The following is an 8162-nucleotide window of genomic DNA, read 5'->3' as shown; positions in this document are numbered from 1 at the left end:
GGGAAAGGGTCAGGAAAGATGCCCAAAAGCCTTTTGTGATAGCTCCCCAAAGCTGTGATTTTCTGGCCTTCCAAGTAGATGGCACTCTTCATAAAACTGTTCTCTGCAGTGTAAGGAGGCACTTGTCTTTAAACCTCCACCAGCTCTGCACCTGTTGGGGACAGGGTTGAAATAATGACTGCAGAGTTCCCTGACCAGGGCAGGCTAAATTAGCAGCTCAGAGCTGGGACCCAGCAATCCTAATTCACTAATCAAAAGCCGTGATCAGTGCTTGGCCATGCCTCCCCCATTCTTCGGGAAAAAAGGCTTCCACATCCATCTTCCTCCCAGAAGTCAGGGATCTGTCCCCAAGGCATTCCATCTTGAGAGAGGAGGATGGGTGCCAGCAACAGCTGTGGAACAAATTACTCACAGTTCTTTATAGCAGTTTCTCAGTATCTTTGTCCTGCTCTTCCCTGTATGCTTTCAGCGCTCCCCCTGGCCTCTGGAGCCCCAGATCAGTTGCTTCAGACAGTTCCTAACTGTCAACTGGGTGTGTTCGTAGGAAGAGTCCTAGAGCTTCCTGTTCCACTTCCTTCACAGAAGTTACCACATGCTTTTTGGGAAGAACTGAGGTTTTTGAATATTTTATTTTTAAAGCCCAAGTGCCAAATGCCCCTATCCACACCCATACTATGGTCTGAAAGCCAATCATGTGATAACTTATTACTATAACAGATGAATTCCCAGATTATCATTTAGATAGAAACATACTGTTTTGAGAAATAGTGGAACTCAGGGCCAAGAGTCATGGAAGTAGAAGTGCTATGAACCAGATGAGCTTCACAGAGGTCCAAATACAGAAAGGATTATAGGGAAGGTAACTGAAACAACAAGAGAGTAGGAAATAAAGACTTGGAGGAGTTCAGATTTGAAGGCACTATGAAGAAAACATGCTGGAACTTGATGACAGACTAGTTATAGATAATAAAAGAAAGAAATATGCCTGGTAGATACAGAAAAAAGCATGAAATTGCATAAAGTTAATGGAGAATCATTTATGAGAAAAAGTAATGAGCTTTGCTTTAAAGCAAGAAAATGATGAGATTTAGATTTGTGTTTTTTAAAGACTACTCTCCTGCAATGTGGCAACCAGATTAAAGAGTATATTAAGGGAGAACAGTTTGAAAATTATTTCAGTACTCTAGTTGAGAGATGATAATAGCTCAAATAAGTTATCTCAAATGACAGAGGTTTAATAAAAAAACTACAAGGAGAAGTAAAAAAGAATAGGAAAGTTTCAACAGTTACATAGCTAGAATATCACTGGAATGTCATTTAAAGCACATTCACAATAATAGTCAATCCTTGTAGAAAAATGGAATAATCAAGACACAGTACAGAAGGACACCTAGCAATACAACCAACCAAAGGGACCTACTTAAAAAACATCTAAAAATGCTGGATAAAACATGACATGACTCTTTCTCATACATACATATACATACGTATATATTTGTATATACAACAAATATAGCTGAACTCCCCCCAAATTAAGGGCAATTTCCGGGAGTACCTATCCCTGGTTCTATCACCTGTAGTTCAGGTTTCTAGGATAATAAAGAGAGCTGTAAGTATGCTGGGTAATGACATTCTCAGACAGGACAGTATAATATGCAGTTTTCTTGCAAGGCCTGTCCAATAAAGAAGTGTTGAAAGTGTTTGAGCAAGAGAGTTACATGAACAAGCTCTGCTTTAGAAAGAATAATCTGGCAGAAGTAAAGGACATAGACGCTTGAAATAGGAGTAGAGAAAAAGATGAGAAGATAAATGTAAGAGATACCATGGAAGCAAAATCAGCTGACAACTGTTTAAATGTGGGAAACAATAGAGAGAGAATGGTCAAACAGGCTGGGGTCACTAGAATGATAATAAAGCTATTAATGAAAATAAAATAGAAGAGTAGATTTATGGAGGTAAGAGATGGGCAGTGTTAAATGATAAATTATACTTTAGATTTTAAATTTGAAAGTTCAGTGAAACTTCAGGAAGAAACAATATAGAAGTCATTTAAAATGCAGAACTGAATTTTAAAACAAGGACTTGTACATGAGGTTTATGAATTGACTTCAGGAGAGGGTATGTAATTCTCAAAACTGTATTTAAACTTTTGTGTCTGAACATTTTTCTGGGGAAAAGTCCATGGCTCTAATCCAATTTCCAGAGATCTGTGTCAATCTACTATTCCTTTAAAAATAATCTTTTAAACTTTTGTATACTTTTTAAATCGACTTTTGGTCTTTGGTGTTCTGTAGTTTCATTATGATGTCTAAGTGTCCATTTCTTTGTATTTAGCCTATTGATAATCACCGTACTTCTTCAATCTGAGAATTCTTGTCTTCCATCAGCTCTGGAACATTCTCAGCCATTTTCTCTTCTATTTTCTAATTTCTTATGCTTCTACCTAAAACATAGCCCAATGTTTTAGTTAACTAGAACTAAATAATAACCAGTATCCAGAGCTTTGCTATTGAGATAAAGTATTAACCTGAAAGTCAAGAAATTCTCATATACATTGAAAAAGGAAAAAATAAAAGATCCTTCACAAACCCCTGAGATATAGTAGAAAGGTGATAGGCCTGATTTTACAATAAAGGTATATTATATCTTCTAGTTTTTTAGCTAATCATCATGCTGTAAGAGAGGGGAACAACATTTAAGAATAATAAGGCACAGAATGGCCCAAAGACACAAAATAAATCTAAGACAGAACTTAAGGGTCAAACAAGTTTGAGAAACAAATACTAGTGAGATTTGAGTTATCCCAGATTTATACATATCTTTCTAAATGTGTATTTTCTGCTTAAAAAGGAAGCTAGATAAAAACGCAGAACTATCACTAATCCAGACAGCTGGAGAGGTGGGAGTTCTACTCTAGCATGTTTCCAAAAATATGATACTTGGGGACTGAATGATTCCCTCCCCTCAACTAAATTTCCTTCTGTTTTGCTGTTGTTGTTGTTGTTTTGTTTTGCTTTGTTTTTGTAATGTTTCAAAGCAGAAGCTGAGCTCTTGATCTTTTGGGAGGCACAGGCAATACAAAAGGCCAAGCTCACTAATGAAAACTTGCTGAACTTGGTTTTCAGAATTCCATTCTAAGTCACGAAGAACCCTTTTGGCCCTGCTCCCAGGCTAGTAAAATGAGCATCTCAAGTCCCTAGAGGCTAAGCAGCTTGCTCCACTAAAACCAAATATACATCTTCTCCTGACAGCTAGCTGTCTTAGCAAACTCAGGACAGTATATTTATCAAGGGAAAAAACCCTCCAGAAGCACAATATTTATCATAGGATTATCTCAGTGACTTAAGTAAACATGAATAAAGCTAAATTAAACCATGTTTACTATGACGTCCTATTACTAAAATCCTGACACAAGATTACCCTAAGAAAAATTTGGGGTCTCTTTTTAGAGACAACTAATGTAGGATTTTAAAAGGCAAGATTAAAAGGATTAAAAAGGCACAGATTTTTCTTTTCAAATCTGTGTTTAGTTACAAAATTTTTCTAATTATTTAAAAATATATTTTGAGTATTTAATACAAAAAAGTTTTGTATTCCATCCTGTTGAAATGTTGGAATCAGTATCAAACATAAATAAAAATCACAATATATTTCAGTTGTTTGCTGCTTAAAAAAACTTATTTTTTTCTGACTTATCTGAATTTAATATCCTTAGCAACTATTCTAAGTAGTAGTATTTTAATTTTCAGCTTCCCCTGACTTTCCCTAAACCCTTTAGTTAAAATTAAGCTTATATCAAAACTTTGTGGATTACAGTGTACCCAAAAGTTTCAAGTGACTAGGTCTGTGACCAGGTACATGACACTTGAGTAAAGCAGGGGAAGGGCAGCTGAAGATGTCACAACAGGAGTAGAGGCAAGGTTACTAGAGATCAAAACCCTACTTACCGCCTCTAGGATTCAGCCTATAAACCACTCCCACAAAATAAAGCTCCACCTCACAGAAACATGACCCAAGACCATAAGGGAAACTAATCCGCTAGCCAGATACCCTGGCACAGCAAAAACCAATAATGATGGAGACCACATGTCTCTGCTGGTATAGAGACCCAACAGTGTCCAAGCTTTCTGCCCTTCCAGGGAGTCCAACCAGTGGGTCGATGGTTAGACTCAGACAAGGATGAGGGCAGAGCCGGCATGGCAGGATATAGGCTGTGGATCACCAGCCCTCACCTCCTAGAAACAGAGGCCAAGGGAAAAGAGGAACACCTGAGCTCTCAGCTGGGACTTTAATAGTAATTCAGGAAAGAAGCTATCCTCCTTCCATGGATTTTTCACCAAACACTAAAAGAAATGGAATTGAGGTCCAGGGCTTTTGGAATACAGTTTGATAGCATAGTGCTTAAACCAAGAGACCTAATAAACACTCAAGATGCTTTGAAAACTGAGCAGTGAAGCTAATACTCACATACTGAAAACTTGGGGTGAGTGAGTTTGGATGGGTTCAGTGTAAGTCATACTTAGTATTGGGAGAGTAACTTGAGAGGAAAAACACGGCCGTGAAACCAATTTGATAAATATTTCTTGATTGCTGTTCACGTGCTAGACTATAATGGATCCAGAGATGAATATGCCTTAGTTTCAACCTTTCAAGGAATTTATAGTCCAGGGAGACAATTTGACAACAAAGCCACAAACATGGGATGGGAAAAGTGCAATCTTGACCAAGAAGCAGGTGTTCCGGTCAGGAAAAGTTCCATGGAGGAAGTGGTGATTGAAAAGATCTAAGAGGATAGATAGAACTTTGACAGAACCTGTAGAAAGGGGAAGAAATTCAAGGCTTGGTATAAATAACAGCCCAAGCAAAGGTACAGAAGTGAAAAAATACAATATATGTTTAGGAAATCTCTCTCTTTCATACACATACACACACACACACACACACACACACACACACACACACACACAAGATTGTTTGGCTGAACAATGATATATATGTAGAGTCCAGACTAGGCTAAGAAGTTCAGCTGGGACCACAGCAGATAATACTTGGAATACCAGAGGGAGATGTATACTTAATTTAGTGAGCGATAAGGAGACACTAATGGTTTTGAGCAAGGACGTGACATGACTAGAACTTACTTCAGAAAGATTAATCTGACAGTCTTGTGCTAGATAGATAAAACAGGAAGAAACTGCAAGTTAAAAGGCCAATCAGGACACAAGGCAACTTATTACTGACTCAGTAACAACAATAGAAATTACAAGAATGAGAGACATTGTGAAGAGATGATTTCTAGTGTAGTAGGTGCCTTTAGATATTGTATCTAGGGACCTAAGAAAATGAGAGTGGCATGAATAGAAATAGGGCAGTAATTACAAAAAAATTAGTTTATTGGGGGAATGATGAGTCTATTCTCAGAAACTTTAAATTTTATTAATTTTTATTTTTGTAACATATATGCAACCAACCTAAAATGTCCCCCTTTAACTATATACAGATATATAATTCAGCTGTGTTAATTATATTCACAATGTTATGTTACCATCACCCTCATCCATTCCCAAAACACAAGACACTTCGAATTTGAGCTGTCAGCTGAACACACAAATATGCCCACTGGGAGGAAAACAGATCTGTAAGCAAGGAGAAAACTTGGGATAGAAATGGGGATTTGGGGATCATCCACAAAGAGGTAAAGCCACTCAGAAGGTCTAGAGATGTAATTACAGGAGACATAATTTAACATAATGGGTAGAAAAGGAAGTCAAGGGGATGAAGGAGCCAGGATGGGTCTAAGAACATCAGGGTATAAAGAAAAAGAAATATACTATAAAACATATGCTAAGAATACTTATTATGAGGATCAGATGGCTTGGAAAAATGGAAAGCAGTCTGAACATTTTAGAGTACTAAACCAATGCCTATTTACTATTTTTACAGTATTACATATATAATCTCTAGAAAAGCCACATTATCTTAAAAGAGCCAGGCTTTCCAAACTCTCCCAAAGCCCTCCTCTCTACCCAGTAAAAGGCAAATGTGAGCCTGTCCTCCCTTGAACTCTTATAGTGATTGATTAGTATTTTCCTAGGTATTTATGCAGCTCCAGTAGCACTAACTGAGCAGCAGCCATGTGCCAAACACTACAGCAGGCACTTTCATATATATCCCCACTTAGAGAAGATAAAACAGAAACTCAGATTTAACCCCCTTCACAGAAGTTGAAATAAAGCCAGAGGTTAAGTAACTTGAACCAAGAATACCAGCCAAATAAGTGGAAGAACAGAGGCTTCTGATGCCAAGTTTTATTGTGCCTTTTCTACTAACCCCCAAGTTACAACTCACCATATTTGTTCTTATCTCCTTTACTATAAGTAACTGAAGGGCATGGATCACACATGTCGTTTATTTCATACCTTCTAAAGCACCTAGCAAAGGCCCTCACACTTGGTCAATTTCCTTTGCCTTCTTGTTGCCTGGAAGAATAAATGTGTATACATTTTTAGGCACATAGGCCTCACTGATGGAAAACTTTTGTGCAATTCAAAGCTTTGAGTCCTTATTTCCAGGGGGCACTGCATCTTAACAACAAAAAGTTCTAAAAACAAATTATGTACTTGTGAAAGATGCCACCTGGCCTGCCTCAGGGGCTGAAGTCCTCTTTTAATCCATAGGGAGTGATAAAACTGGTTTTCTCCAAACCACTCCCAGAACTGGCTCAAGCTAAAGAAAGAGCCACACCTTTCAGGGAAAAGGACCATGAAGCCTCTCATTGCCATTTAACCTTTGGTTTCATTGTTCTGACTGCCAACAGTCTAGGAAGGAGAGAAAGGTAGATCATGTTTAATGCCAGGTTCTGATGATGAAACCTGAAAATTCACAGCTTTTCTTCCAGGAAAATTTTTAAAAAGGCAACTGGCTTAGAAACAAAATATTTCCCCTCTCCTAATACTCAATCCAAATCTCTTTTGCATAACTTTTTTCCTTTTAATTCAACCGATTGGCTTTGGTTCCTTGGAAAACAAATGTATAGGGCTTGAAATATGTGTATTTCATAAAATTCTCTTGTGCAAGAACACAAAGTTCTTCTCAAAACGCATTTACTTTGCAAGTCATACACATATGCAGTGGGAGACCAGGAAACAACATGCATCTAAATATCAAAACGATGTGCAGTCATGTGTGATAGGGCTGCCAGAGATACCAAAGGAACTATTCCAGGGTCCTGGATAAATAGACAAATTTCAGAAGTGGGACTGCTTTTCAGAGCTTCATCAAATTATAATATGTTTGGGAGTTTTCTAACCAGTGTAATTGCCAGATGCACCCTTTTGTAGACACTGTCTAATTTGGGGACCTTTGGTATCCAAGGCCCTAGAAATCTTTAGGGTACAACAAATTGTTCTATTTTCCTATGTGTGATGGTAAGACCCAGAAGTAGCCCTTTTCTTTATCTATTTGCAAGACTAGTTAATACGAGCATAATATCCTTACTCATGACACAGACAAGCTAGGACAGAGAGATAACAGCCAGATTGCAATGGGTTTTTTCCCAGGCCCAAGATATTTCTCCATGACCATAAAGAGCAGATGGCAGGAATGCAAGTGTTTCTTGCCAATTTTTACCCAATATGGATAAGGCTACTGGTCATCTCTGAGCCTTGAGTGTCAAATGCACTCAAGGGCTTGGGACTTCCTACAAAACAAAGAGCCACAGCAGAAGCCAAAAAGAATACAACTGTGTGAGACCAAAGGAAGAGATATTTATTTGGTATAAAATTTATATTTTTGGTAGCACACTATCTAATTTAACTTGTATGGCCAGCTTATTCAAACAAGATAATTACACAGAACCTTGTATAGGGAGTGAGATCTTTTGGTTTGTACAAGTTGGTATGATACCCCGATACATCCCAGAGCAATCAGGGCAGAAGATTAAAAAGTACTTGCAACTTAAAGTTCCCTTGAGGGACTGGGGGGAAAACTGGGAATATTATACTCCACTACCTGGGGAATTTCTGATATTCTCACAAGTATTGGGGACCGCCAATTTGACGGGCCAAATTTGACTGCCAATTTATCTTGGGGCTTGGCTTTATGAAACTTATTCTTGCAGAGGAGAAGCTAAGCCTACTTATGATTTGCCTAAGAATCACCCC

General features: G+C 38.0%; 1 protein-coding gene and 1 long non-coding RNA gene across 5 annotated transcripts in view; one reads left to right on the top strand and one right to left on the bottom strand.

The window, feature by feature from the left end:
• BABAM2 (BRISC and BRCA1 A complex member 2) overlaps nucleotides 1-8162 on the bottom strand; it is a 626549-nt gene that overhangs the window by 232840 nt on the left and 385547 nt on the right. The gene's annotated exons all lie outside the window — the stretch shown is intronic.
• Nucleotides 1-8162, top strand: part of LOC143677024 (uncharacterized) — a 156949-nt gene that overhangs the window by 132071 nt on the left and 16716 nt on the right. The window lies entirely within an intron of this gene.

This window comes from Tamandua tetradactyla, chromosome 3, assembly GCF_023851605.1.
Source record: "Tamandua tetradactyla isolate mTamTet1 chromosome 3, mTamTet1.pri, whole genome shotgun sequence".
In the NCBI taxonomy this organism is placed as follows: Eukaryota; Metazoa; Chordata; class Mammalia; order Pilosa; family Myrmecophagidae; genus Tamandua; species Tamandua tetradactyla.
This window is presented reverse-complemented; position numbering and strand designations above follow the sequence as displayed.